This window comes from Dermacentor albipictus, chromosome 1 (assembly GCF_038994185.2).
Source record: "Dermacentor albipictus isolate Rhodes 1998 colony chromosome 1, USDA_Dalb.pri_finalv2, whole genome shotgun sequence".
Lineage (NCBI taxonomy): Eukaryota > Metazoa > Arthropoda > Arachnida > Ixodida > Ixodidae > Dermacentor > Dermacentor albipictus.
The window spans coordinates 357,807,892-357,832,937 of NC_091821.1; the positions used below are offsets into that span (position 1 = coordinate 357,807,892).

Genomic DNA, 25,046 nt, shown 5'->3' on the forward strand with positions numbered 1-25,046 from the left:
TGTAATGACCTTTCCCACAGCGTTGCTGCCATTACCTGTCCGACAACATTTCTTCGAAATGTAACAGACCATCTGTCGCGGAATTAACATGTAGTTACCGTTGTCAAAAAACTTTTTTCCTGCATATCCACCCGTCATCTAACAGCCCCTAGAGTGGACTTTAACACAATAAAATGAAATGAAATGAAAAGTCTTCACCGCTTCTTGCGAACTCGCAACACCACCACCTCACACTTCTCAAAGTCAGACGCCTTTCCCCATACGTGGGCTGCATTTCCCTGTGAATTTCGATGTGCGTTCGTCCCTTTGTTCCCTGGAAAACAAATCACATTTCGTTGCTCGTGCGCTGTGGACGTGGGAAGCACAACCGCCATCTTCAACGACTAACAGCAGCGCCGTGCCGCGGAGCTACTGGTAGATAAGGTCGGGCCGGTCCAAGGAAGATGCAACGCTGAGAATGGATATGTTGACTTCGCATTTACAGCCGCAATTCGGCTAAAAAAATATAGGCAAAAACTTTCTGATTCACCCTCATATATAGATAAAATTGAAGTATGGGGTTTTACATGCCGATACCACGATTATGAGGCACGCCGTAGGGGAGGACTCTGGAATAATTTTGACCAACAAGGGATATTTAACGTCCTCTCAATGTATGGGACCCGGGCGTTTTTCATTTCACCGCTATCGAAATGCTGCTGCTGCGGCAGGGATGCGATGCCGTGATCTTGTGCTTAGCAGCGCAACGCCATTATCGTTGAGCCAGCGCAGCGGGGTTCTATATATACATACAATTAGTTTAGAGATGCTAATCACGTGTTCTTTTTTTACGCGTCGTTATATAAATCATCCTGCGAGAAACATATGTAAGCGAGGTATCTACGACTGATAAACATATACTAAAGGGAAGAAGACACGTCGAGACAGTCAAGCGCGGAGAACAACTGCATGCAAATACGGCACCAAAGTTTGTTCATCCTCAGCGGCAACAAAAAATTGTCATATCAGCCTGAGCTGCAGGGATGGGGTGACTTGGTAGTGAAGAGACAACGCATGAAACATGGCACAGAGTGAAAATAAACCGATAGGAATAAATAAAGCTGCACATTGAAGAGATTGAATAGGACGCGAGAGTATATTACCTTGCCTTTCTAACCTCTTCATGTGTGCGACTCGCCCAGGTTTGACAACCTCCTGGTTTAAATGTAAATTGCATTTTCCTAGCCCCCACCGTCATTATCCTGGGACGGCGGGCTCATTCATTCATTGTGTAGGGTCTTATTGTTAACTGGTACAAGTATTTTTTTTTGTTGTTGTTGTTGCATTACATCTGCTTCGCTGCTCTTCTGCATGCCTGAAGCGCATACAGTCGCATAGCATTATGCAAAAATGAAACTGGTTTGTGCGCAGTGGCTGGAACTCCTGGCTTAGCCTTCCACACCTGGCAACGTCGGATCGATGGTGTTTTCAGATCAGGTATGTATGGCAGGGCCTTTGTGTGCGTGTGACCCACACTGAAAGCCAAATGACTTCACCTCATATCTGAGTTTTCTATCTCTCCGTCCTCGCCCCTTCTTTTCAGATGTTTGTTGGCTCCTCCAATCTTCCGCCTTCTTATCATTGCGCGAATCCACGCCAGTACTTCGCGAGAAAAGGAGTATTTGAAAAAAAAAAGAGAAAACGAAGTCTTATTATGTTGGTGATGAAGGCTGGATGGGTTAATCTTCGTTCTGGGTTTTCCTCAAGTAAATAGCTCTTTATGCGCACTTCAAGCAAATACGCCAGAGCACAAGGAGTGTGTACGTGTATGCAGAAAATTTGCAAAAGAAAGTAACGACGGAACCGCGCTCGGATTTGAAGCAGAGCGCAGCAACTAAAAATAATGTGGGAACGAAAGCGACAGTCACGACGAAAACAAGTCTTGATGTATTGCTTACTTGCATTGTGTTCTTTATGAATTCGCGTGTGAGAGATATCTTTTTTGGAATTATTCTCTCTCGCCATTACGTTTGTTCGTTAGTTAACACTGCCAATGATGCATGAGAGTTCACAGGCTTCCACCAGCTACGATTGTACATCAGACGGCGCTTAGAATAAACTTCCTCTGGCACTGACGATGACAAGAGACCCTGCGGAAAGTTCACTCAGGGTGTATTTTGCCCCTACACACAAAATGAAGAGATTACCGGAATCTGCCGATATACAGAGAATTTATGTCAGAAGGAAACGGCTTAGCGATGTTTAGATATGGAGGACACAAAGAACTGAAAAAAATGCTAACGGGTTGTTTACTGCTCACTATCACATCCTCTTTCATTTCTGACACTGCCATTTTTGATCTTGCATGAATAAGCACTCAGGGCGCATTGCGCCCTTCCAGAAAAAGTAAATAATCACTTAGAACAATGGATCACGTTGCCAGTTGAACGAGTGGAACCAGCGGAACACCTAGACCTGCTCATAAACCATCAGTCTTCACATCTGCATTAGTGTGTACCTGCACTGGGTGGAGAATGACAAGTGTGCATATATATACTACTGCTAACTACTTCATCCAGAAATTTCAGTGAGAGGATACCGGAGAGCAGATACAGACATCGTGAAAGAAAAAGAAAGATATGCAGATTCCACGCGCTATGGGCATCGATGTAAGCGAAGCTTTCTGGGCTGTTCGCGTTCATTGACGGTGTTGCGGCGATGCTGACGGCATATGAAAGTCGTGACGTAGTGTTAAATGTTACTGGTTAACATGTTTGTCTACGTAGTAAACAAAACTCATTGTGAAACGTGTTTGCTCCAGGCATTGTCGTGCGCCACTGTGTTAGCCTGCAAGAGCGTTAGCACAGCCAATCCCTCACACGGCGCATCGCTGGTGGCTGGAATGTTGATTAGCTGGACGGCAGCTTGCGTGTTGTCTCCTTGACGCAGTGATGCCTTAATGCGGCTTTACGTCTGTACGCCCTGCGTCATTTGTCCACATGGACAAATTAGCAGGGCGTTTGTTTCTTTATAAATAGCAGAAACGTGCCATACCGTACGTCCAAGTAAATTTTTTTACAGTTTGTCCGCAACCGTTGCCATGTGTTATGGAAGGGTTTCTTTATTGCAGAGACCCCATTTGAGGCCTGCTTTCTGACGTTGCCTTTCCTTTCTCCCGCGCTCCTCTCGTGTATGCAATCTGCCACGAGCGAAGATTGGCGAGGCTGTTATTCAGCCGTTTAGTCACAGCGTTGGGATTAGGCATTCTCTGTCTCCTCTGCCCACTATTTTATCTCCCATCTGGACTGCTGCTCGTGAGTACAAAGGTAAGGGTTGCTGCTCCTGCAATACTTGTGCGGGTGGCTCACGTGTAATCGCAGTCGTCCAGACGTCATTCCATCGACGGTCAGTAGTTCCCGCAGGCATTGTTGCAACGGCCAAAGAGCTACGCAGGGCATTGGGGCGATATAAATGGAATTATCGCTGGAAGGGTCACTTAGACCCTTCTCCCGCGCCCCTTCCATGTGCACTATACACGTTCTCAACTACCTCCTGATGCGGCGTGCAACCCAGCAGCAGCAGCAGTGGGAAAGTAGAAAAAAGAGGCAAATAAAGCTTTGGTTTAAAAATTCAGGTAGGCTATATTGGGTCACAGCCACAGTTGGGTAAATAAAACGTCTTGCGCGTGCTGTTAAGAATGTATGGGCATTATAGTACCGAAATAAAGAAACCAAATCTGAGGAAAGAGTGGCAAAAGTAGCGCAGCGACTTCGGCAATGCTGACATTTCCGCGCTCGGCCCCAAGCACTACGTAAACCGAAATCGAGAAATATTGAAGCAAGCGCCACCGAATCTCCTCCGTAACGACAACGACAGGTTGACGTTTTCTGCACCTTATATATGCTCGGGCATATTTAAGAACTTCCGCATGCCACAGGCGTTTCCCTCGTCTTTTCTCTTTCTCTCCTTTCCGCCCACTTTATTGGAATACATCGTAGTTATATTCCTTTCTTCATTGTTTGTTTTTCTTCCTCCTGCAATGCCAGCTTCTCTAATACGAAATTAGAAGATGGCAGATGAGGTGCGACCGTTTGGTCCCCCGAGCGCTAAAATTCAAACCATATTGCTTAAATGGAAAGCGAAAGACAGTTACGGTGCTCTCGGCCCCTCATCCTTTGCTCGCCGGAACACGGCATATAGCGCTGGGGAAATGCATAACGCAAGGTTGTCTTGTGGGCTAGAATTTCACTTCCCCCCCCCTCTCCCCCCCTCACCGCTGTCGAGAGCAGTGGAGGGGGGAGCAGGAGGATAAACACTATAAAATTGTAGAAACAGCTCAGTTTCAGCGCCTTTCAGAACGTGGACAGCTTTGAAAGCAGTGAATAAAAGCCTCACCTACGGGGTTGATGTACTCCTGCGACTATCAGCTACTCGAGCTGCCCCCTCCATATCCAAAGCCGCTGTCATGAAAACGGGAGCTCCGCGTGTGTGGAAACTGATTGTGCGGAGACGATGAGAAGTCATTAGCGTACATACTTTTTGAAATCCTTCTCTAAAATGTGAATAATATGAGATATTATGATGTTCGTTGCGTTGCTTCGACTACTGCATCAATCTGGATTCCTTGCTCACGCCTAAGTGCAAAAGAAACGAAGTTCTAGAGCTAGCAAGCGCTGTCTTTTTTACCCTTTCTTTTAATTTTTTGGATGAAAGCTACGTGGAAAACTCATTTGGAAATAGAGAAGTTTCTTCAGAAACGTACTGCATGAGTACTATTCTATATATGCGCCTCACGTCTATGTGTTGAGTTTGCAGAAGTGAAATTTCTCTGATTACACAGTTCACTGTGCTTAATCAGCTGTATATACCTCCACCTTCCGTGCCAGGCACTACAGCGTGAGAAACGTTGATGTTGAATGTGCTTTATTGCGGTATCATGAATGCATTGTCGTTTCTCATTTTAAGGTTTCTTTCAGGCAGACGAGAAAGGAGATGCTGCAAGATGACAGCTCTTAGAAGTCGGAAGGAAGGACTAGTCAGCATAAACACCAATGGCGAGCATATTGTGTAAATTATTGTTAGTATTTGGCGCCCTCTACTGCAGGATCCTACACTACTCGCCTCCACAGCTCCGATTTCTCAAGGACAACGTGTGTCGACGTCACGACCACCGATATGGATGGTGTCAAGCTGCTGAGTTGTGCATGCTGCGTCTATGGTGGAAGGTCGGCCTTCTAGCGTGAACTTCGACAGCTTTCCTAACGTGTGCATACATGTTTTCCGGCGACCCATCCGTGACAAGTATTCGCAAGATAAATAGGTCTGACCATGAACATGGAGCGGCCATCACACATACTTATAAGGAGGATCACGACGCCAAAGTACAGGAAAATACGCTCACAAACGTATAAAGGGAGTTTCCTAGCAAAACGTCAAAAATGTTTCCAGAACAAATGACATTTTGCAAGACGTAATCCGCTTGCGGGAAAAGAACAGTCATGGCAATGGCTGGTGTTCGATCTCATAATGCGGAGAGGACTCCTATTATCTCCGAAAGCACCAATGGATTATTAAAGCGGATATATACGACGTATCATTGAGAGAGAGTGCTCAGGCCGGGCCTGATTTCTGGGAATATGCCTGTTAGCGCAACTGCTGGCAGCGTGACTGTGACAAAGTTATGAACATGCCGTTGTACCTGGAAGGCATTGCGTTGACCTGGTATAAGATCCCAGTCACGAAAAAGGCAGCACATTCTTGGGCGGACTGAAGGAAACATTTCTGGCAAATAAATTGGAAATATATTCCGAAGTTTGGACAGGGCAATTGCTTGCAATAGCTCTCCGGCCCTCTTCTTGAATATTTTCTTTAAATGGATATAATAATAGTACTACTAGAGCTTATGCAGTGTCAGGATGAACGTAAAGTACCACAAGCTGAAAAACACCTATCTACTATGAAGCACTTATTTGTTCAGGAACGACAACATACGACGATTGAAATGAATTCCATTAAAATGACTGTGACATTTGGATTACGAAGCAAAAGTTGTTGTTGGAAGGCAGACGGCAAATCTGGTATGTCCTCAGTAGATACTGATACGATCTCGACTGGGTGGGGTCGGTCATAAACGCAAGAATCAGGAGACGGCTACGCAGGTTGGTGTCGTGAGGAGGAAAAAAATAGAAAGAATGTATTCACCCAAATAGAAAGAATGTATTCACTCAACTGAATTGGCTTTCAGCTTATAAGCGAAACCTTGAGAAGGCTTTCCCGGCGTTCTAACTGCCTCCCGAAGACGACGGCGCAAAAGTTCCGCTGAAAGGCAATATTTCCTTAGCACCTTTTACTTTCTGATAGTCATCTGCATCGTCTCTCGTTAACCTTGCAGTTATTTCGGCTGTTTCGCCAGGAAAGACGGTCAGAATCTTCTGTGTCCAACTCTTTAGAGCCAACCCGTGTTTCTCCTAAGTTCGCAAAAAATTGACTAGGTAGAATCGCATGTCATTGATGACCTTGTACTACGACATGAGATCCCTTATTTTTACTCCTGCTTCACCTGAACGGCTTTCATTTATGAAAGGTTACTTGCTGATTTCCTGGCCAGATCCCGCTGCACATCCAGTTCATTTAGCTTTATTTGATTAGCTCTGTGTACTTATCGTTTCTTTCTGCAGCTTCCTTTTGATCAGTTCTTTGACTTTCTTCTGCAGCGTTTCATTCAGTTTTTTCATTTCGTTTCTTTATCTCTCCCCAAGCGTCTGAAATTTCGTCCTCATGAGCCCAGCATTTCTCGATCACCCCAAGAAGCTGCAGCGTTCTCTGACTTTTCCCGACCTCAATTCCCAGCTCTTCACAAAGTAATAACAACTTTTGCTTTCTCCGTGTGCTCCAATCGATGGCCAATCCCGAACGAGGACTTTCTTACTCTGTTGTGACGGGAGGAAGCTTTCAACAGGAGCCTGCACACACAGAAACTAATCTGGTGTTTTAGAAAACGCACGAACTAAACCTGGCAAATTCTCAAAGAAAGTCAAGCTCTCACCATTTTTCTGAAGCCAGGACGAAGCGTGGAGTAACACATTGCTGCCGAACAACTGATACAATCTCGATGGGGTGAAGTGGGCCTTCACGGAAAGAATCTGGAGACGGCGACGAGGATGGGCATAGTCATGATGAAAAAATAGAGACAGTGTATTCACTTCAATGGTACATGGGCGTTACTCTACCCGAGTTTCGAGCGGTTCTGCCTAACATGGGGCCAGTGTGAGTTTAAATAAACCCTCGCGCACAGCCTACACCGTTGGTGGAGAGGTCCCCACCGGAAGGGTCATTCACTTTTCATCGTCTTGTTTAAGTCGAAGTGTGCTTGTGGTTGCGCCCATGGAGGTGTGAGTCCCTGCGTGTTCAGCTCAGACTCGTGTGCCCTCGTCACGTTGTGAAGTCGACGACCTCCTCCCCTTCTTGTCCGCTCAGGGCGTGGCAGGGGCCAAAGAGGCGACGGTTGAGTCTCGAGGTCAGTATTGACAAGGAAAAGCAAGCTGAAACATTTCCCGCACTTGAGAAGTCGAATTCTAGGCCGATAATAACAACGCTACTGAAGCAAACCGAAGACAAAGAAAATACTTGAAAACATGCATGACGGCCTCTCTACATGAAACTATTTTGCTCACTGGCCATTCCAAGCTGATTTGCGTTCCACCACAAGCAAATGGAAATGATGCGAAAGCACTCGTAGGCCGTGGAGAGTCGATCAATGTAGTAAGTTAGAAGAATATCTCAGAGCAGAATATAACCATCCTGCCGTCGTCTATTGGTGCGATGGTAACAAACAAGGCCGCCATAAACGGTCGGATGTGCTCACAAGATATCAGCGCAAAAGCACCTTGGAAAAAGCGCTAGTCTTTAGCGGCATGAAGTACTAGATGCTCTCGTTCAGTTCGTTAATGCAAGAGCTCAATTTACACTTCTACTGGCATAGCCAAGCCACCAAGCAAGACAATTGCCGGTTGTCTTCCTTAACAGCCCTGGGGGAAAACCCTCGCAAACACTAGCTTCAGATATCACTTGAATTTACCTGTAGAGGTATTTTGCGCCATAAAGCCGCAACCTGAAGCCCACCCTTTCATCACCCTGTGCAAATTCCCATGAAAGGTGCACATTTGGCGCACTCCCAGTCATCTAGCGCTTTGTTGTAACTGCTAAGAATTGGGCCATGTAACCACAAGAAAGCTACCGATTATATTAGACACTTCACTGAAACGACAGCAATGCCGAAAGATAGTGCAGCCAAAATAGTGAGTATTCTCTATGTACTCTACTAGGACACGTAGACCCGAGCACTCATGACCGACAAAGTAGTGGCCTTTACCGCGGCGCGATCCTGCATTACAGTTACCGCAAGACTCATGCCTACCACACTCATACGAATGGCCTCACGGAACTCTTAAGACCACCGACGGCAGGTTAGCCGTGTCTTTACGCTGATCTTGAGCTCAACACATGGGACATCACTCTTCAGCACGTGACTTTTGTTTACAATATGGCAACACAAACAACAACTGGGATCGGGCTGTTAATTCTACTCTGTACACGGAAGAGGTCGACGACGGCGCTCGCTGCTGCCAAGCATCGCACACTAGGCCAACATTGCTCCTTGCCTCCAGTGAGCTCAAATTTCGTTGGTCGCCTGTCTGCACATCAAGAAGCAACAAAAGAGCAGTGCCCAATACAACAATGTTCGACAGCGCGATGTGGTATACAAGCATGGTGACAACCATTCAGTTTGTAGAACAAGTATGCCGACGTAGATTTACTGAAAAACGTTTGCTGTAGCATTTCAAATAACACAAGTACTCCAACGTGTCTGTACACTGGACTACATTTTCGTGAACGATAGACAGGTGCTGGATACGACCGAATGTCACCCATGCAGCGAGTCTCAAAACCGTTCAACGCAAATGTTTTTCTTGCTTACGTTCATAAAGCTTGAACCAAGGATTTCAAGAAAAAGTGCTTAACCGTAACGGAGTTGCACCAACGACATATTGTGTGCATCATGTGGTGCTCCTTAGCGTATTTTTATATTGCTCTCCCCAGCGTAGGGCAGCAAACCGGATCTTCCCCTCTGGTAAACCTCCCGGCCTTTCCCCTTTCCTCTGCCTCTCTCTATATTACACTTAATTCGCTAATTAAGATCAATTGTGACAATTTGTTAATATTCACTATAGGGCTAAGTGCATTTCGTTACGTTGTACAGGGAATTTGAAAATGACCGATCCAGTTTTTTGTGGCAACATATATGCTGCGTGGCGATTTTTCCGGCATTTAAAAAAAGCTCGCGAAATATGATATAAAACCACGTGACTGCGCGCGTGCGCTATCGTATTGCAGCGCTCTCAGCCGCGCTTCGTGCGAAAGAACCGTGCGCAACCGAAGTGAGCAACCGCGGCTCTAGGCATCGACTTCACAGTGCGTCAGCATCTTTGACAGTGGTACGGTGGTACTCGGACAGGAAGCACCATCGTCCCTGATAAGCGATAGCCTCGACGCGCGGGTGATTGCGCTGATATACGATAGCGCACGAGTGCAGTCACGTGGTTTTATTTCATATTTCGCGGCCTCTCTTTAAACGGTGGAAAAAATCACTACACAGCATGTATGTACACTTTCACAAAAAAATTGGATCGGTCGTTTTGAGATGCCCTCTACAACGTAACGAAACGTATTTGGTCCTAAAGGGAATGTTAATGTTTTACATAACTACTCTTACTTAGTTAACTAATTAAGCGCAATATCAAAAATGTCCTAAGAAGCACCACATGATGGCAAACCGTATGTCTTCATATCATTCAGTTGCGGGTAATCACATTTTTTTAAATACTTGGTTCAAGTTACGCGAGACACACTGTATATGATTTCTTGCGCACTGTTGGTGCTTTCAGGTTCCGTTTCCAGCCCCGGGACGACAATTGAAGTAGGAGCATTGTCCCGAGTACATTGTCGTACAGTTTTTATGCGAAGCATATTACTAGAGCTCAACCCAGCTCCTCAGGCGCGGCGGTGTCACCTTCAATACCACGTGACACCGTGACGTCACGACAGAGGAGAAACGGGGCTCCAACTCGCGCCGTCGCTCGCGGCGTCGCGGCGGTATATAAGCAGCTGCGCTTGCCTCTGCTAGACACTCACGAGGTGAGATGCCTCCTGGAGACAGAGCTGCTCGTTGGAATGAGAAGCGAAGGTTGCGGCGTGCTAAAGAGACTGATTTTCTAGGTGGCTTTGGCTCAACCATAGAGTCTTTTTCTTTCTCTATGGCTCAACTCTTGCAAGATGGGCTGGGTGGGAATCGAACCAGGGTCTCCGGAGTGTGAGACGGAGACGCTACCACTGAGCCACGAGTACGATGCTTCAAAGCCGTACAAAAGTGCCTTTAGTGAAAGCGGTGTTGCCTTAGAAACGAGCTGTTTCTAAGGCTCAGGCGTGCGTCGCTTGCTCAGGCGCACATTTCGTTGCCGCGCCGAACGCTGCGTTGCTCGACGCTCACCGCGTCCACTGCGGGGCTCGTAGTCGCTGCGCCATAGCCCATTGTCTTACGCCCCTTGGCGAGTCGACGGGAATGCTGTCGCGTTCCACTCTTGAAGGTGAACAGAGTAACGCATGAGTTGTTTCTTCGCCTAGCCGAACCAAATATAGCCAAGCAACAGCAGTTCACCAGGCTAAACAGTGGTTCAACAACTAAAATAAAGGCTAGTATGCTTCGCATCCTGGGCTTAACCTTAGCTAAGCCACAGCCATTTTTTGGTGACCACTTTAAGCGAATTAAAGACATTATCACGTTATCGCTCGGCGTAGGAGGCGCTTACTGTGACAAGAAATTCGTAAACGTTGTTGCCAATTATTCAGTGAGAGAGGCGCGTCTAATAGTACGGCACCCGTGACGCGAATTTTTTTTTAATGGGAAAAGCCTTGCATGCCCCGTGAAGCGGCAAATGCGGTGCGCGTCAGCCATCAAAGTCGGATAGCAAGAGAACGCACGTGACCAAATGATGACGTCACGTTCCCGGCGCTGGACGTGCTGCGGCTCGCCGTGCGAGCACCCACGTTGAACAGTCACGGACGCCGTGGCCCACTCTCAAAAGTGAATTAAGGTCGAATCTAGTGGATTAAGGTGGATTAGAGTGGATTAGGGTAGGTTAAGATGGATTAAGATGGATTAAAGATAGCACTGATGTGAGCAAGGTGGATTAAGGTGCATTAAAGTGCAGTATTTATGTAAGGCGATAACTTAGACAAGTCCTAATGTTTTCGCATTCGAATCACGTAAGTAAGGGAGAGTAAAAAATTCTTTTTTACAATCTCGAATTTGCGGGAGCACTAAAGATAATTCTGAAAAGTACAGGGGTGCATGCGTATACTATAGTGGGCAGACTTGGCAAGTGAAATTAGGTTCGACAAACGCTCATGGTGACCCCTCGCAGATATTGTCGTTGTCTTCTCTATCAGCGCACAAGTTTACCCAATAAAATAAGGTTGACTCTTTAATGATTCAGGTAGTGTTTCTGCTCCTTTACCGTGACTCCACCATTAAAATATGTTCTTCCTTATAAGTGCTCCTAATTTTTCCATAATTAATGGATACTAATTGGCGTAACATATTTCTCAGTTTTTGCTTGTACATTTGGCCTTTGAAGAGCTCTTTCAGAGCTCATTCAACTGTAGGAGTGGCATGGTCTTGTCTGACAACTTCTTTTCTTGTTTTGACGTACTCCATTGTGGCTACAAATAGAATTTTGTAGCATTGCCTTAAATATAACAGAAACACATTCAGAGAGAAGAGCACAAAAATGTATTGCTAGCCATCTATGAGGCAGCCAAACCACAAAGCATTCGTTTCTTCCTTCTTTACCCGAAATAGCAGTTCGAGTATTTTCAGGTACCTACTGAGCGCATTCAGTACCGTCTACCACACATACTAGTAACTTCGTAAATACTTTTCGGTAGCATGTTCATAGCGCAAGAATGCTCTGTATATAATGCGTTGGTACAATAATGTTTATTGCAAGTCAGTTAAAAGAACAAATTACGGTGGTGTCGGGCCTTCACAAACAGGCGTTATAAACTGTGGGATCGAAATCCCGGCAACGGGGGCCACATTTCGATGGGGGCGAAATTCGAAAACACCCGTGTATTTAGATTTAGGTGCACGTTAAAGAACCCCAGGTGGTCGAAATTTCCGGAGTCCTCCACTACGGCGTGCCTCATAATCAGAAAGTGGTTTTGGCACGTAAAAAATCATAATTTAGTTTTTTTTAGGCGTTATAAACCATTTACGTTCATAAGCGGTAAGGAACACCGCGGAGGCATTTAGTGCAATCGGTGGCGCGTTCTTGCTGGCCAGCGTAACTTTCTTTTCTTTCGCTTTCAATGGAACGACGCCAGCGATATGAGACGTCTTGCTTCGCATCTCCTTGACAAAGCTGAGCACGGTGTAGTTAAGGAGATAACCAGGGATATGCTTGTCATTGCCCAGCAGCTTGTGCAGTAAGCCCGATTACTTTGAACTATACGGCCTTCTTTCATTTGCAATTTTTTTTAGGTCTTTATAGACCAAAAATGTGTGCTTAAAGGAAAAAGAAAAGGGAAGGGGGGGGGGCGAAAATTTCTTATTGCCTGTAATAGAGATAAACAAGCGAAAGAAGTGCGTCAAAACAGCTGTTACAGTCCTGCACTCTCCCCCGCCATGGTCGCTTAGTGGCTATGGTGTAGGGCTGCTAAGCATCATGTCGCCCCTTCGATTACCGGCCATGGCGGCCACATTTTGGTGGGGGCCAAATGTTAAGATACCCGTGTACTTAGATTTAGGTGCGCGCTAAAGAACCCCAGGTGGTTAAAATTATACCGGAGCTCCCCACTACGGCGAACCTCATAATAAAATCGTGGTATTGGCACGTAAAACACCATAATTAAAGAAAGATCAGTTCTGCACTCTCGATGTGAAATGAGATTTCGATGGTAAATAGTGTGTAATACCACCTTCCGGTGAGAAAACAAGTGCCCTTGAGCTATTGGTTGGTAACAGTGGTACTGCCGGGTCACTCCTAGGACGAGCTCGAAGCTCCGGCTGATGGTGTATGCCCCGAAGGCGTTTTCTTGCTCTGATTTTCCCTCTCTGGTCTTTCTCATTTCGGCTTTCCCCCCTTTTATTGAGTGTCTGCGCTTCATCGGCTCTAGCACCGGCTACGCTGGTTCTCCGCTGGCTTGAGGCTGTCGAAGCGGTGGATGGAGTTCCTGCTGCCAAAAGGTCTTTACAGTAATTACCACACCGGCTTCCCAGAGGGGAGCACATTAGATGCTGTCGAACGCTGCCAGACGTGGCTTCCCTTCCTTGCTTGCTTCGTTTCTTCCATCGATGCAAGAGATCGCGAACAGATGCGCTAATAAACACCCTGATGGAGCATTGTTCTCAAGTATTTGCAAAGTTCTTAAGAAGCCGACTTGCTTCTACGGGCACTAAAAATATTTTTTGGTAGTGATAAATATTATGGCATTTCCATTTGTTTGTCTGCTGCTTCCCGCTCCATTTCCTTGCCTTAATACTTTTTTGTTCACCTTGAAAAAAGAATCCACATTCTTTCTTCGAATTGACTTGTGGTTTAACATGACGCTGAGACATGATGCGTACGGCCTCGCACAACCAAGGCCTTCTTTTATAATTTCCCAGCATTTAGTAAAGGTGGTTGTTACAGGTAAATGAGTGAAAGTCACTCCTACGCGCTTTTTGTCAAACACGTAGAACTCATACTTTCTCGGAGAGAAAGATAAAGCTTGGAATTGTGCATTCTACGACGTATTCTCGGGATCACACTGCGTCTGGCTGCCACTTGGCAATGCTAAATTACATTCAATGGACGGAAGAACGTGTAACCTACAGTTGAGAGAGAAGAAAACAGACGACGGAACGCACACACAGGCGCACTGCGTACGTGCGTGCGTGAATGTGTATGCGTGCGTGAATGTGTGTGTGTGTGTGTGTGTGTGTGTGTGTGTGTGTGTGTGCGTGCGCGTGCGTGCGTGCGCGTGCGTATGCCCGTACACTGTTGCGCACCCGTACACTGTTGAGTACCGAAAGAGGAAAAAACGAATGCTGGTACACATACATAAGTTTGCAGATGGTGGCAAAAAAAATAACACACAGAAGAAGCGCCAGGAAATAAGATCGCTTTCAATTACCAAGCCAAGCCTGCTACCAATGGTGTCCTTCGCTAGCATTGAGCTGAGCGACCTCTACTAACACAGACCGCCTTGGGAAAAGGCGACAAATCCCTACCGACGGCACAGCAGCCACGGGAATGTTGTCTCAAATGAAAAAATAAAGAAAAGAAGCATGACCCGCTATTTTCAACGAATGGTTTTTCCTTGTGTGAGTGCCATCAGCGTCCATTTAGTATAGTCGACACGGGTTTTTTCGTCGCCGACAGGCAACATTACTCTGCCTTTCACTGTTTCGCTATATGTTAGGCTTTTTCGGTGATGTCTCTGGAACAACACTGTTAGGAAGGCTTTGGCATTTGCTGAGAACGAGACGCGTTTCTCGCCTTTACGCTTCATCAGAAACTTACCTGTATCACACACACAATACGTCGCAGACATAAAAAACTCACACCGTGCAGACGACCCTGACAAAGTCGCAGATTACTCACCCACGATGCGCAATCGAAGAGAATATACGTATAAGCGAGAGAAACAGTGGTGCTCTAGTGTTATATATAAAAAAAAAAGAATCGTCATCAGCCTATCTTATGTCCACTGCAGGACGAAGGCCCCTTCCCTGCGATCTCGAATTACCGCTGTCCTGCGCCAACCGATTCCAACTAGCACCCGCAAATTTCCTAATTTCGTCGCACCACCTAGTCTTCTGCCGTCCTCTACTGCGCTTCCCTTCTCTTCGTACCCATTCTGTCACCTTAATGGTCCAACGGTTATCTAATCTGCGCATTACATGACCTGCCCAGCGCCATTTCTTTCTCTTAATACCAATGCGAATATCGTCTATACCCGTTTGCTCTGTGATCGGAACCACGCTCTTTCTGTCTCTTGAAGTTATGCCTAGCATTCCTTGTTCCATCGCTCTTTAGGCGGTCCTTAACTTGTTCTCAAGCTACTTCGTCTGGTGCTCCTGCGCATTCTTTCATGCACACGGCGCGTCACAGTATCTGTCATCTACAGTAGTCACGTCCATGCTTGAGTCTCAACGCAAGCGACACGTGCCGAAAATTCCGGTTTTCGCCTGCCGAGACGAATCGGGCCTTGCAGAGCTTCGTCAAGAACTTCCTAGTAGAAACGAATCAACAGTCAGGAATGAATAACGATCATACTAACAGACTAAAAATAAATAATACTAGCATCTGCAGACCGATCGCTAGCACATAGGCGGGCAAGAAAGTTTGGCATTCGCCACAGGAAACATGTCCCACTTTTCTTGTGGCGTGCCACAGACAGATTTAACTGCAAGGCCTACGGTTAACAATAACCTGCGTCTTTCGTTGTTTGCGGCTTTGGTTAACTCTTTCAGGACTACTGTTGTAAACTTACACAACTGCTCAAGAAAGTGGACGAGAGGAAGGCGCTGTGGTAACGTAATTGTAACCACAGGGGCAATGCGAAAAATAGGGGTTCCGTTTCCACCAGCTGCGAGTGATCTTTTCTTCCGTTCTCATCTCCATTTGCGGCAACATTTCTGTGATTTTTTTAAACATAACAAATTATTTCCGCTGTGCTTATTCTGCCGTCTTTGGGTGTTTTATTCGTATGGTTACGACTACCAAAATCCAACTTCCATGGATTATCTTATTCTCCTGACTGGTTCCAAACGAGGGAAGAAAGAGACTTTTTTTTCAGTGAAAGTACTGACGTGGTTGGGGACCTTACTCCATGGCCCAAATGGCTGCCACCATTGCTCATGCCCGTCAAATCAGGGCCAGCCAGAACTAAGGCTTCGAGCAACGCAGGATCGCCTCCCATTGCGCTTGTGTAGGTTGGGGGATCCTAACGGGGAGCTCGGTATAGTGACTATTCTGACAATAGTCACAATAGATTCACAATAGATAGAAGTCACAATAAATTCTCGCACCTTACTGCTCCTTTTCTGTAACAAAAAACACTACATGTATGTTTAAATTGTAGAATGTGTGCTCTGCGCAACATCTTATGGACACGATATTGCATTTTGAGTTAGTACCCCCCCACATTGCGTTACCTTGGAAAACCTGGGCTGACGAAATGGCAAAATGGACCGTGGACACGGTGACATAGGCGTTATTGCTTCCTTCAGGCGTGACATCAGACATATCGTGAAGAAACTTTCCATGGAACGACCTTTCATCACGTGGTTGAACGATTCAGCGAAAATATCTCTATTCTGTATGCAGTGGACTTAAAATTTGAACTTTCTGTTAACTTACCCATAGACAATGGAAAAGTTGTTTATTCAAGTTCGGTTACGTGTAGCCTTCAGCAGACACTCCCGACGTCAAATAGGGCACGATGAATCATGTGCTTGAGGTTAACGAAATTGTGGCCTCTCGTACGTACAAATATATTTTCCGCTTTATGTCCAGCAGAGGCGAGAACTGTGCGTCAACTCTATAATAATTCCGAGTCCTGCGATTTCTTCCAGCTTTATTCTGGAACCGTCACGTAATCCAAACACTGAAAGGAGGGATAGAGGATCGCATGCTTGCGCTAGTTTTCTTTTCTCGCTTCATGCAACGTAGCCCCAAAGTACGTTTCCACTTTGATTTATTTTTCAACCTTCCAATGAGTGTGACACCCCGTCATTCATTATTAATTTCTTGTTTGTGTTTTCTGTAACAATCAACACCTTCACGCATTTTTTGTTTACTCATCGCGCTCCAGCCTATATAGATGTGAAATGGTGTAGCAAGACGCCAGATGTCTCCGATTTCGCGATCTCATTTGCTACCTAAATATATCTATTTTCTTTAGGATAAAATATCTTCTTTGTTACACTCGGGTAAAGAAGTTATGCAACACACTTCCCCACTCGCTTATTTTAAACAGTTTCAGCGTTCCTTTAGGAAGAAAGTTGTCACTGCGCGCCGACGATGGGCGTACTTTTCTTGCCTTGCTTCGCACGTGTCTCACACGCGGGCTCCCTTCACTTTTGTTTCTTACTTTCGACATTCAGCCCTTTTCGCAATAAATTTAAATTCGCGACAGCAGACACTTGGGCCTCGAGCGTTGCAGATACGATTTCGGGTTTTCGAAAGTTGTTGAGCAACTCTCCTACCTGCCTGCTCTTCGAATCGGTGTTCTTGTGTATGCCGTGACAAATTGGGAACGAGCGCAACAGTAAGAGCGCGGCGGATATCTTCGTTATCCCCCCTTTTTTTGTACACTGTTTCTAACTTCGTGACAAAAAGAGAGCAATGCAATAAGTAAAGCAGCAAACGAAGCGCCAGCCAAATTTTATGCCGTCGCGTCTGTAATCACAATTTGCGGCAGTTCTCAAGAGACATCAATGCATGTACAGTTACAATAAAGAAAGGCGTAGATCTGCTCCGTATGTAGGATGTTAGCGACAGTTTTCTTCTTGCCAAATTCGTTCTTCTGCACAAATAAACGTACGTTCCTGTTAGAGTAGTTCCACCCAGCGAAGTTCGGATTTTCGTCACTCAATTTTGGGAGCATTGCCGACGATCTGCAATACCCGAAGGGCTGTCTCTAATACAAAGCCTTGAATGAGGTTAAGCCCTTCTTCCTTATCAGAGGGTAGGGTAGATGTTAGACCAGGCATGGACGGGCTAATAAAAGACTGTGTCAAAATGCCGCTTTTTCTGGTGTCTTACGTACATGCGTGAGTTTCTACTTGTCCGTTGTGTAACAGTATGGCGCAGTCAAACAGAACATTGCCATGCAGACGTGAGTGTAGCTTTTGCTGGCACTGTGTCGGTTGGGGTGATTCACTGATACAATAAAGTTACTGGACTCAGCTTGTTTTATTCACGGCAGTTACAAATTAAATGAGTAATGTCACTGTCTCTACGATGTCTCGTGTAGCGCAGTACCCGATATCGTCTAGGTTTTATAATTTATTGCCTTAACTTCTCGCGATAGGGTCTTTCGTAAAGGACTTATTTTGGGAATTTTAGTATAGCGTTCCCCTGCACTTTATGGGCCATTTCTATGTGTTCTGGGACCCTATAACGTAAAACTATTCCAATTTGTTTTTATTGCAATCTCTTGACGTCAAACTTGTGTAATCGCCGACGCAAGTATCGGGCGGTGGCCCGCAGGGTTGTCTGAAGAGACCAGTCAAACGCTCTCCTCGTTCATAGGAGCTCACTTTTCTTTCCTTTCAAAACGAATAACATTGCCTACATTGAGTGGTTTTTCGTTTGTAATTGGCTTCCAGGAGGCGAGAAGCGCGCTCAAGTGGAGAGGGTTTCAACGGGGCTGAGCCAGTGCACTGAAAATCGATAATCGGATGAAGACAGTGGTGCCTGTGTCTGCGATTGGTCCGCTTTCCCTTACTTAGCTAGAGGTGGCTGGACGAAAATCGCGGCGACATGCAACGGAAGGTTAAGAATGCTGCTAAAACGGATCCTCAGCGAAGAAGAATGGGCAGAAAGAGGTTATAAACGTGCCGAAAGTACTCGAAAACGTTACACGCCCACGCTAAAACTTTTATTGTACGCAAATTAACCCATGCTCTCCGGCGAGAGCCAGTAGCCAGTGCCTAAGCGATCAGTGGCAGCCGTCTTTTATTCCTTTCAGAATGGGCCAGCCTGCGGCTACTGAGAAAATTATTCAGTTTTGTTCGGCATATTAGTGCATCTTTGACGCGTACACGTCACTCTGACGCGGTTAGCTTACGCGGATTTGTGACGTCATCTGACAAGCAGGAGGAGTGGGTGAAGCCCTAAAGCTTTTGATCAACAGCCGAGGTCTAATGGCGAAAAGGCGTCGAATCCGAAAACTATTTTTCTTTTTTTCGGTTCAGTCCTGCATAATCAATGTGTGCACGTCGTATTAGATGGGGAGCTATCGCGGTTTTTGTGATGTCGCCTGACAGACAGGCGAAGTGAGGGTAATCCAAAAAAGGCTTTGACCAATCGCGGAGGGCTGAGTGCAGAATTGGAATATAAAAGTTTGGAATAGCTTCACGTTATAGCGCCCGTGGAGCAGGCGAGGTCTGTGTCTGTCCTGTGTGTGTGCCTCTTAAAATATGGGCTGCGTCAAGGCTTTCAACGCATTGTAGAATTTTTTCTTTGGGCGGGGGGGGGGGGGGTGAAAGGGTGCTGAAAGGAGTTTGCTACAAGTTCCCGGTGAGATCGCTTACAGGGAGATCTATGTATTCTTGCTTCTTTTTTCGTATGAATATGACAACGTAATGATCGTGACGTACATTCTATGCAGAAGACGACGAAACCAACCTGTCTATTCCTCTAGTTCCATGCAACTTCCGCGCAGGTTGAAAGTGGTTCACCATCTCTTGAGTTATGGAGCTTATATTTGATGTAGGCAGTACTAAATGCCATGGTACTTCAGATATGGGTAAGGACACACAATCACGAGAGGACAGATAACCGATTTCTTTATTCATTAAAGGAATAGATGAAAAAAAAAGATACGCACATAAACAAACTCAGACGCGCACGTGTTCCAGCAGGAACATAGGGACGCAACGTCAGTTAGTGTAATTCTATTGGACGTTAAATTATCGACGTTGCTTTTCCACTTCTCAGCAGTTCCTTCAAGGATTCGCATGTATCCGGCGCACATGCTGGATCCTAAACTCACGCCCACAGTAATTACAGCTTCATTGGCCAGTGCGAAAAGTGGGACGGGGATTAATTATCTTTCCCAGCACCCTTTTTATTGTTACTTGCTTTATAGAAGGCTGTTGCAGTCTTCGTTCATTAGCCTTTAGTTGCACGGGAAAAGAAGAGTATAGTGATGCCAGAAATGTGTTGTGCCCGAATAGAGGGTACAGCCTTGTTGGATATCTAGTTTCTATTTCCGTAGAAAAGTACCACTGAAGAACATGAATACGAGGGGTTAATTTTTTGTCCCGTCTTCCAAGGTAGCAGCAGTGAAGGTAAGCATTATTTCTGGTGGACCAACCGTGTTGCCTCAATTTGCTGGCTTTTAGAGCGCAGATATTAATCCCATCCTTCCTGGGTTGAGCGTGGGCGTGCCTCGGCGTAACCGCGCGAACGCGCTCGTGCAACTGCTCACGCGTTCGTCGTCGTCTTCTTCCACCGTGGCTCCGATGCCGCTCATCATTGCAACGTTCCCTTGGTGCCCCTCCCTCTGCTAAGGCGCTGATGGCACAGACCCACTGCCAGTCGGTGCATTGATTTCGGCCTCAAATTCTTTGCTTCAATATATCGAGAAATGGAAACGCGTATCGTGGTGTGCTCAAGTTTCGCCTTCAGAAATATCCTAATCGTCGGACGACTTTAATGTATAGTATTCTTTTCTTTTCTGTTTAGTGCGTTATATTTTAAAACTTACTTTATTGGCACCGTTACAGATATGTCGGCCAAACCACGAAATGAAAGCTACAGATAGAAGGTGAGAGAATAATTTCTGTAGTGACCGAAGTTTGACTATTTCTTTCATTTTTTCCAGCACGCTTCAGTAAGCGTGATCATGTGCATGCTGCAACTTGTTAAAATAGAATGTGGCACTTTATTTCTACATCATCTGCTATTCAACATATCTCAATCCCTTTGATTTTTCTACAGTATTTCTCCGCCAGCTCGCTTCTACTTATATAACGTTGTTCCTATGCTCGCTGGCATGCTTGCCAACTGAGAATGTGGGGCACGAGTTAATTAACTCGTTTGCTTGAGTCGCGTACGTGCCAGTGCGCGCGAGTGCTTCGCTAACAAGCAAGGATTCGAGCACGCCTTCATGACCGAGCAACTAACGGTGGGGCCTGAAGTAACGGGCAAGATAAATTAAAGGACTTGCCACTCTCTGTTCTGAGGCTTTTTGTTCACCGGGGTCCTTTTTGTTGATGTTCGCGCCTCGGTAGGCATGACATGCGGCGCCTTACCAAATGCGAAGGTGCGGACGTAACAACAAATTTATGAAGGTATTTCATAAAATTAGTTCAAGTAAAAGTAAAGAAGAAACGTTTTTTTTTTCGCTTCATCCTTCTTATTGAGGTAGTTAGAATGTAAGAGCATTCCATTTCGTTGATATTTTTTTACCCAACAGGTACGCGATGAAGGTGAAAGCCAGGTATCATGCCAGAAGGTATCATGCCAGATACAGACGTGAAAACAAGGCTATGCTGAATGCTGACGATGATTGATGAATAAAAATTGAGAACAAAGAGAAGTTCACACACCATATTTTCTTGACGGCAGCAAATTTCCGAAGGAACATTTGAGCCAAAGATGCGATCACCTTTTTCCCCTACTGGAGAGTTTTATTTAATAATGTTCTCACTGGAGTGTTTTACTTATTAAAGTTCGTCAGCATGTACTCCTGTACTCAGCATTACATGTGAAGGCTTTCGCCTTCACATGTAATGCGCAGTCTCGCATCATCGTGTTGCTGCTTCCAGAGGCCCGGCTTGGTCGGCTTGTTTTCGACGCTTACATGCGGGCTTGTATAGCGGTCTCGTATAGCGGTCTCGTATAGGGTGGTCGGATTCGCACCAACAACGTTTCTCTTCGACTTTGTGTTGCATCCTCTCAGCAGGGGATTGAAACGCATGCTGTTCTGCGCGTTGTGCGGGTTATTTCAATGAGTGTACGCCCTGTTTGCTTCCCTTTGCTGAGTGCTTGTAGCCTCAGCCTTACGGGGTTATGAGCCATTGAGAAGGTCACGCACATTTATTTTCTTTTTTTTATGCCACTTGTCTAGACGTCACAATTCTCCACGTTGTATGCTTGATTCCAATAAATTTATGCACTGTACGCTTCCCTTTGATGAGTGCTCGTAGCCTCTAGATTACTAAAAGGATGAGCCATCACATTGTTTTGCTTGCTTAGAAAGGTATGAGCCATTGCTGACGATCATAGTTTTTGCAGCATCGGACCTGACAAAGCATTTATTTCAAGGCCATCAGGTTTAGGAGCCCCTTAAGGCTTAAGGCTTAATTCTCTCCAGAGAATTCTGCAATATTATGCGCAGTTCTTGCTGACTTCATTGAAGTGAGGTCCAGTCACAGCTAAAATTGCGAATAGCGTCTGTCCAGTGTGTCTAACCTTCTTCCTTGATCCATATTTGACCTCACTGCGTTGACGGTTAGTTTTTTATCCCTCGAGCGCTTTTTTTTTCCAATGCGGTTTTTTTGTTTCTTCGTGCTGTCGCAGTGGTCAATCCACCTTCGCACTGAGGCTTCTCGAACAAGTTTGTGATGTGTATTTTCTCTTTTCAGGACAAAGACACCTCAAATGATCGATGGCCACCAGGTAGTGATCTATTAAGCCTTGGAAGAACAGGCAAAGTTATGATACTGTATGGTTTCTCCTAAGGAGTACCGATGTAAGCGATATCGACGTTATGCAGCGTGGTCAAATACAAAGCCATGAGATATGTTGAAGAGTTGTCTCCTTTCATCATCATCATCATCAGCCTGGTTACGCCCACTGCAGGGCAAAGACCTCTCCCATACTTCTCCAACAACCCTGGTCATGTACTAATTGTGGCCATGTCGTCCCTGCAAACTTCTTAATCTAATCCACCCACCTAAATTTCGGCCGCCCCCTGCTACGCTTCCCTTCCCTTGGAATCCGGTCCCTAACCCTTAATGACCATCGGTTATCTTCCCTCCTCCTTACATGTCCTCCCCATGCCCATTTCTTTTTCTTTATTTGAACTAAGATGTCATTAACTCGCGTTTGTTCCCTCACCCAATCTGCTCTTTTCTTATCCCCTAACGCCACTCCATCATTCTTCTTTCCATAGCTCGTTGCGTCATCCTCAATTTGAGTAGAACCCTTTTCGTAAGCCTCCAGGTTTCCACCCCGTAGGTGAGTACTGGTAAGACACAGCTATTATACACTTTTCTCTTGAGGGATAATTGCAACCTGCTGTTCATGATCTGAGAATGCCTGCCAAACGCACCCCAGTCCATTCTTATTCTTATGATTATTTCCCTCTCATGATCCGGATCCGCCGTCACTACCTGTCCTAAGTAGACGTAGTCCCTTACCACTTCTAGTGCCTCTCTACCTATTGTAAATTGCTGTTCTCTTCCAAGACTGTGAAACATTACCTTAGTTTTCTGCAGATTAATTTTTAGGCCCACTCTTCTGCTTTGCCTCTCCAGGTCAGTGAGCATGCATTGCAACTGGTCCCCTGAGTTACTAAGCAAGGCAATATCATCAGCGAATCGCAAATTACTAAGTTATTCTCCATTAACTTTTATCCCCAATTCTTCCCAATCCAGGGCTCTGAACACCTCCTGTAAACACGCTGTGAATAGCATCGCTCGAGGAGAGATCGTATCTCCCTGCCTGACGCCTTTCTTTATGGGGATTTTGTTGCTTTCTTTTGGAGGCGGACTACGGTGGCTGTGGAGCCGCTATCGGTATCTTTCAGTATTTTTACGTACGGCCCATCTACACACTGATTGCGTAATGCCTCCATGACTGCGGAGGTTTCGACAGAATCAAACGCTTTCTCGCAATCAATGAAAGCTATATATAAGGGTTGGTTATATTCTGCACATTTCTCTATCACCTGATTGATAGTGTGAATATGGTTTATTTATAGCCTTTACAAAATCCTGCCTGGTCCTTTGCTTGACAGAAGTCTAAGGTGTTCCTGATTCTATTTGCGATTACTTTAGTAAATAGTTTGTAGGCAACTGACAGTAAGCTGATCGGTCTATAATTTTTCAAGTCTTTGGCATCCCCTTTCTTATGGATTGGGATTATGTTAGCGTTCTTCCAAGATTCCGGTACGCTCGACGTCATGAGGCATTGCGTATACAGGGTGGCCAGTTTCTCTAGAACAATCTGCCCACCATCTTTCGAGAAATCTGCTGTTACCTGATCCTCCCCAGCTGCCTTCCCCCTTTACATATCTCCCAAGGCTTTCTTTACTTCTTCCGGTGTTACCTGTGGGATTTCGAATTCCTCTAGATTATGCTCTCTTCCATTATCGTCGTGGGTGCCACTGGTACTGTACAAATCTCTATAGAACTCCTCAGCCACTTGAACCATCTCGTCCATATTAGTAATGATATTGCCGGCTTTGTCTCTTAACGCATACATCTGATTCTTGCCAATTCCTGGTTTCTTCTTCACTGCTTTTAGGCCAAGATCTGCCAGTTCTATTCTCCTTTAATTCGACTGAATTTTTGTCGTTGTTGCCTCAGAATATGGTTCGTAGCCACTAGGGCGACTGGCCGCACAGGAGGTAATGGAAAGTGCACCCAACAACAGACCGAGTGATCAAAAGCAAAGAATCCAAGGAAGCAAAAGATTAGGCAACTTAAACATTACCCAATTTTTTAGAAGGCCTATTCATAAAAAGAGGGAAATAGCTAGACAAGCGTACACTTCGTATTTGTTTCCTGCATGCAACTCGCGTGCACTTTCGCTCTTCGTTATGATGATGCTCGGAGCCGCAGGGGGTGCCACAATACTCGAGCGACCTGGTTTTTAGCAGATGACATAAAATTGGCGCACTCCTACACATTGTGTTGCTCTCTTCTAAAGCTCGACTATAGCGTGTTTGTCGTCGCAGCAGACGCAGCAAGGCAGAACTTAACTGAAAACACCCAGGTCAGCTTTCTCGCTCATCGCACACGACAGAATCAGTTTCTCGTCGTAATTTATTTGAGTGGCACTCTCTCAAAATACATGATCCATACCTCTAATCTCAAGACGGGCATGGAACACTCTAACAACAAGAACGCAAGTGAAGTTTCCAGATAGTAGCGTGAGTTCGCTGTCTGTGTAGCACTCGTGCTTAAAATTGCGCAGATCAGAACTCTTACTTATTATCCTTTTCTTTTCATTGCAAAGGGCCTTACTCGGCCACTAACTCTTATGACCTCCCTGCCTTTCTAT

General features: G+C 45.6%; 1 long non-coding RNA gene across 4 annotated transcripts in view; it reads left to right on the forward strand.

Moving 5' to 3' along the window:
• LOC135902072 (uncharacterized) overlaps positions 1–22,567 on the forward strand; it is a 202,878-nt gene extending 180,311 nt beyond the window's left edge. For 2 of the 4 annotated variants that reach the window (XR_010564384.2, XR_010564387.2), the window contains 3 exons: positions 1,411–1,476; positions 20,540–20,580; positions 22,403–22,567. This is a non-coding gene — a long non-coding RNA (uncharacterized lncRNA). Of the gene's footprint in view, positions 1–1,410; positions 1,477–20,539; positions 20,581–21,231; positions 21,294–22,402 lie in introns of those variants that run through there. The other 2 variants (XR_010564385.2, XR_010564389.2) reach the window with 1 other exon arrangement.
• Positions 22,568–25,046: the final 2,479 nt, after the last annotated feature.